Below are 6,038 nucleotides of genomic sequence, written 5' to 3'. Positions count from 1 at the left end.
TGTGAGTTTTATGTAAACATGTGATCTCAGACGAGTTTTTACTTACAAATTCTGTAATATTCCTTTGAAGGGAAGGTACACGTTTAGTAATTACTGAAAACAAATATTAACTTAAAAAATTACTTGGTAATGAGCATTGGAGAGCTGTTGATAGTTTAAAACATTGTGGGAAACGACTCCCTCTGAAGTAATGTAGTTTTTGAGAAAGAGGTAATTTCTCACTCAACTAGTTTTCTAGTTTTCTTTCCTATCTGAAAGCACACAAATTCGTCCAACAAGGTTTTTTTTTTCCTTTCATAATTTTCTCGCAACTTCGATGACTGATTGAGCCCAAATTTTCACAGGCTTGTTATTTTATGGTTATGATGGGATGCACCAAGTGGTATTTGACAAATACCAGTGGTATTTGAATTGAAAACACTGGTATCTGACAAATACCAAACATGTACCTTTCCTTTAATGTATAGCCTTTAGATATCATATCATAAACCACAAGAGAAGTAAGTCTTAAATGATTTGGGGTTGAGCAAAGAAAACAATTGACTAGAGAAGGATTTTAACCAAGGACCTCTGGTTTTAAGATGTTTGCTAATTATTTATAAGTACTTCTTCCAGGCAGTGACATGACACAATCTACACGGTCTAAACATTTCTTAACTTGATATTTGAAACAAGTGTTTCCAGGCGACATAACTATACACTTTAATACAACAATTATACAGCAACGTCATTGTTGGTTTTTTGTTTGAAATATTAATCCAGCAAGTGTTGTTGTTGTTTATATTGTTGTAATAGATAAGTATACTTTCTTAATTTGTTTTAAATGGATAATCTGTATATCATTGAGTTGGTACAACCTCTAATGACACAGTCTAGCTTTGGTTTTAAGTACCGTTTGATAATGTTAACTTTATACAGAATGTAGTTAGAATGTACAAATATAACAATGGAATTAACCTGAAAGTTTCACTTCAAAAGGTGGTTGCATTTTTTAGACATGGGGGAATAATAATTCTTATGATCTGTGAAACGTTACCGAGGTGCCGCTTCTCAGATTCAAGTTTCGTTGCATAAAAACTTTCAAACCACATTACTTCAAAGTGAAATGTTTCTCAAATGAATGCTGTATACAATCGAAGCCGCTGTAGGCTTCTAACCAAACGATTATATTGCCATAAGTTTTAATAATAGTTCCCAAAACGTATACCGATCACTTTAATTCCTGAAAACGGTTTCAACATAGTTATCAAAACAATACGGTAGTCATAGCCTTGTTTCCATGTTTTCTTTCACATGCATTCGAGACTGAAATGTTTAGATAAACTATAATTTCTACAGAGACTGTTTTCTAGGTAAACATCTATTACAGTCTGCAATAAGGCTCCAATATTTTTTTTAAGATCATATGAATTGTACTCTTAATAATGAATTGCTTACTTTCAATCTGGAACAAAATGTTACATAGCAGCTCCAAATCCTGTTCACTATACATTAATAATGAGGAAAGTTTCTAAACAGATATAAAAAAAACACCATGTCGCTCACTGTCGTGACAATTAGATACCAATGTATAACCCCCGTTTTTGTGGTGCAAGTCTCCCGCGTAAGTATTGGGACCCGTTGGTATCAGGGGCAAGGGTGGGTTTCACTCATCATAAAGCAGTGTGCATAAACGCACGGGGTGGATTTCACAAAGAGTTATAAGATCAGTCTTACCTCGAGTTAGGACGAGTAACTCGTCCTAACTTAGGACTAGCCTTGTTTATTTACTATCTCCGAGGATTGGTCATAACTAGTCCTAACTCTTTGTGAAAATATCGACCCCTGGACACCTTCAGTAACTGTAAATGACCAGCGATCTCACTTGGTGAATACCAACATATGCTTAAGATAAGAAATCTGTGAAAATGTGGGCTTAATTGGTCGTCGAAGTTGCAAGAAAACAATGAAAGAAAAAAGGCATGTGTGCTTTCAGATGCCTAAAAAGGACTAAAGGCCTGAAGTCTTTTTCAGATTCATATTGTTGTAAGCGCTAAACCAATGCATGGCGGCTTCAACACTTACAGCTTAAAGGCAGTGGACACTATTGGTAATTACTCAAAATATTTTGTTGCATAAAAACTTACTTGGTAACGAGTAATGGAGAGCTGTTGATAGTGTAAAACATTGTGAGAAACAGCTCCCTCTGAAGTAACGTAGTTTTTAGAAAGAAGTAATTTTCCACGAATTTGATTTCGAGACCTTAAATTTTGGTTTTGAGGTCTCGAAATCAAGCATAATGCACACAACTTCGTGTGACAATATGGTGTTTTTCTTTCATTATTATCTCGCAACTTCGACGACCAATTGAGCTCAATTTTCACAGGTTTGTTATTTGATGCATATGTTGAGGTACACTAAGTGCGAAGACTGGTCTTTGACAATTACCATTAGTGTCCAGTGTCTTTATTACCCCGAAAAAGAACCCAATAACTCAAGGTCACCTGTTTATGCAAAATTAGGTTTTACAAACCAAGTCACGTAAAATAATGGTATACAAAATAATAAAGCTGCAAGTGTATCGGCCTTAGTGCTGCAGGAACCGTGCAAACAGTCAAAGCATGGATGAGAACAATTATTGGCGACATGGTCATTGAAGATTCGTCCTTGAAAAGTGTGTATAGGCGTCATATAACAAGCAAGGACAACCAAATCAAAAGTCAATCTGCATTGGACAATTTAATATCCGATGAACCTATAGCCAAATATCTTTCTGATGGCGTTTTCTGACTGTGCGCAAATTGTCGATTCTGCATCATCAAAATGCAAAGTTTAAGTTTTCACATAAACAAAAATCCCGTAATGCCGCAACACTTAACCCTGCGCAAAAACACCGGCTCAAGGGAAAATCGAACCCATGCACTGTATTTTTTTTTTTTTTTACGAATTAGTCACACTGGTGGCAACGTATCTTTTACTAAAAAGCAGCTCGCCTGGCCAAAATATAACTCGTCTTTTATGTAGGTCGTCCTCCGTCTGTTAAGGATTGAAGCCCAATAATATGGGAAAATGCTGTCGTTTTCGGCCTAAATTCCCTATCAATAATTACCTTCGCCACTTTAAATGTCTCGCAGTTTGAAGGACTTGACCGTGCCAGCTTGACCTAAAAACAACACACCAGTCGGCAAAATGTGACGTAATGAAACTGTATGACTTTATAAAGTCGCCTACTTTTCACACAAACTGAGTCGAAGATTCGAACCACTAGACCGAAATAATGCATCGATTTAGTTTTTTTTTCTTTTTGAAGTCTTGAATTGGACTTGACTTGTATACATGCTAGGTCTAGATGTGATAATATTCTTCGATGGATGAAATCCGGTTGGGATCGAAGTGTTTAATTGAGGTCATTTCCCCGCACTAGTTGTATTTATAAACCAGATAATCTCATAAATGTGGCGGGTAGTAAGTAATGTGTAAGAAGCAGTCAGTAAGTGAAAGCCCATGAATAAAGAAAGATCATTAATGTATTGGTTTGTTTGTTGCCATTTGCCACTTTTCTTTACGTATCGTTCTAATATTATAGTTGGTTTTACCGAGTTTTATATATTAAAGTAGTTTGAATAAAATTCCTCCTCCAGGAAAGAAAGAAAAGAAAAATTAAAAAACAATAAATTTAAACATTTAATAAAGAGAGACATGGTGGGCAGAAAGCAGCACATATAAAAAGCCACGGGTAAACTGCGAATTGTTTTATAGTTTGTTCAATAATATTGTGTATTAATTTTTAAATAATGAATCTAAAAAATATTTTCCTCGTAGACTTTGTACACGAAAGAAAACATGCGTGCATAATGTTACTTTTTGTTTCAGTTGATATCTGTTTTTTGTTGTCTGCTCCTGTAATATCAAAGGCTTTATTTACTAACAGATAATAATAAGCACGGACTTATAATATTATAGAGTACCCTTATAAACAGCTCTCCGCTAGAAAGGCAAACATAAAGTTTCATCTAAAGTTGCAATTAATCCTTTTGGTACACTAGGCCTATAATTCGTGTTTTCTTAAGGTGAATGTATTTATTATTCATTGTTCTTTATACGAAAAGGCAGGTGGCTGATGGGCGGATGTAAGTAGCTATCGCAAACACTTATCCCTTCTTTGTTATTGTCTTTCTTATATTAGTAATTTCTGAGCGCTCTTAAGCTATTGCAAATGTCATTTTTTTTAAATGGCAATAATATGCACTTAGCAAGTCGCTAATATCTTCTTCAACATACATGTAGAAGAGATTACACTGACATAATCACAAGCCACGCTTACATAGTATCTTATCCTTGTAAACATAGCAACCATAAAGGAGGGTTTGCCCACAGTTGTTTTATTAGTTTATGTCAACACGGACGGTATACGTTGAGTAATTCACTCTCAAAATTAATAGCAATACAAGCTTGGTCATAAGCCTACATCAGCGTTAAAAAGCATTTAAAGGCAGTGGACACTATTGGTAAATACTCAAAATAACTATTAGTATAAAACCTTACTTGGTGACAAGTAATTGGGAGAGGTTGATGGTATAAAACATTGTGAGAAACGGCTCTCTCTGAAATGACTTAGTTTTCGAGAAAGAAGTACTTTTCCACGAATTTGATTTCGAGACCTCGGGTTTAGAATTTGAGGTCTCGAAATCAACCATCTAAACGCACACAACTTCGTGTGTCAAGGGTGTTTTTTCTTTATTTATTATCTCCAAACTTTGACGACCAATTGAGCTCAAATTGTCACAGGTTTGTTGTTTTATGCATATATTGAGACACACTAAGTGAGAAGACCGGTCTTTGGCAATTACCAATAGTGTCCAGTGTTTTAAAGCATATAAAGCATGAGAAAAGTTTCACTTTCAAGCAATGTGGTTATGAAGATAGCATGCCCGGGAATTTGATTCTGAGAAGCGTTACCGCGTTACGCTTTTCCTAATTATTTTATTGTCCTGTTAGGTGTTGATTGGGCTTGAAGCTTTGAATGGTGTGAGGAATAAGAGTAACCATCTATATTAGCAAACTTGCAGATACAACCTTGTTTATTGTATTGTATTGTATTGTATTGTGTAAAATCTCTTTTGAGGGGGTGTCGCTCTGAAAAGAGCCCGTGTGCTTTGGACTTTTGGAACAGTACACACTGCTCGTCTTCAGGAGAAAATAATTTGAGTTGTCATTATTCCTGCATGGACATTTTCGCTCCGGATTTTCGGCGACATTAAAAAAAATGAATACCACCTTTTGAAATGATACCTTCAGTGATTAGTTTATAGTGAACTTTGACATTTATATAGGATTAAAACAACTAAAGGGATTTGAAATTCACACAGCTCACACCGTAAGAAAAACATTAACCCTCTAGTCCCTGCACCGCCCGAGTTTCTGAAAACCAATTTTTCAAGATTCTTGCAGTAAACAACTGGAATCGTGAGAAGACCGGTCTTTGGCAATTACCAATAGTGTCCAGTGTTTTAAAGCATATAAAGCATGAGAAAAGTTTCACTTTCAAGCAATGTGGTTATGAAGATAGCATGCCCGGGAATTTGATTCTGAGAAGCGTTACCGCGTTACGCTTTTCCTAATTATTTTATTGTCCTGTTAGGTGTTGATTGGGCTTGAAGCTTTGAATGGTGTGAGGAATAAGAGTAACCATCTATATTAGCAAACTTGCAGATACAACCTTGTTTATTGTATTGTATTGTATTGTATTGTGTAAAATCTCTTTTGAGGGGGTGTCGCTCTGAAAAGAGCCCGTGTGCTTTGGACTTTTGGAACAGTACACACTGCTCGTCTTCAGGAGAAAATAATTTGAGTTGTCATTATTCCTGCATGGACATTTTCGCTCCGGATTTTCGGCGACATTAAAAAAAATGAATACCACCTTTTGAAATGATACCTTCAGTGATTAGTTTATAGTGAACTTTGACATTTATATAGGATTAAAACAACTAAAGGGATTTGAAATTCACACAGCTCACACCGTAAGAAAAACATTAACCCTCTAGTCCCTGCACCGCCCG

At 35.7% G+C, this 6,038-nt stretch overlaps 1 protein-coding gene across 1 annotated transcript in view; it reads left to right on the top strand.

Annotated features, from left to right (window-relative positions):
• Window positions 1-6,038, top strand: part of LOC117299345 (kelch-like protein diablo) — a 34,117-nt gene that overhangs the window by 9,413 nt on the left and 18,666 nt on the right. The window lies entirely within an intron of this gene.

The sequence above is a fragment of the Asterias rubens genome, chromosome 14 (genome assembly GCF_902459465.1).
Source record: "Asterias rubens chromosome 14, eAstRub1.3, whole genome shotgun sequence".
Lineage (NCBI taxonomy): Eukaryota > Metazoa > Echinodermata > Asteroidea > Forcipulatida > Asteriidae > Asterias > Asterias rubens.
The sequence above is the reverse complement of the archived record's forward strand: the minus strand, read 5'-3'. Positions and strand labels throughout refer to the sequence as shown.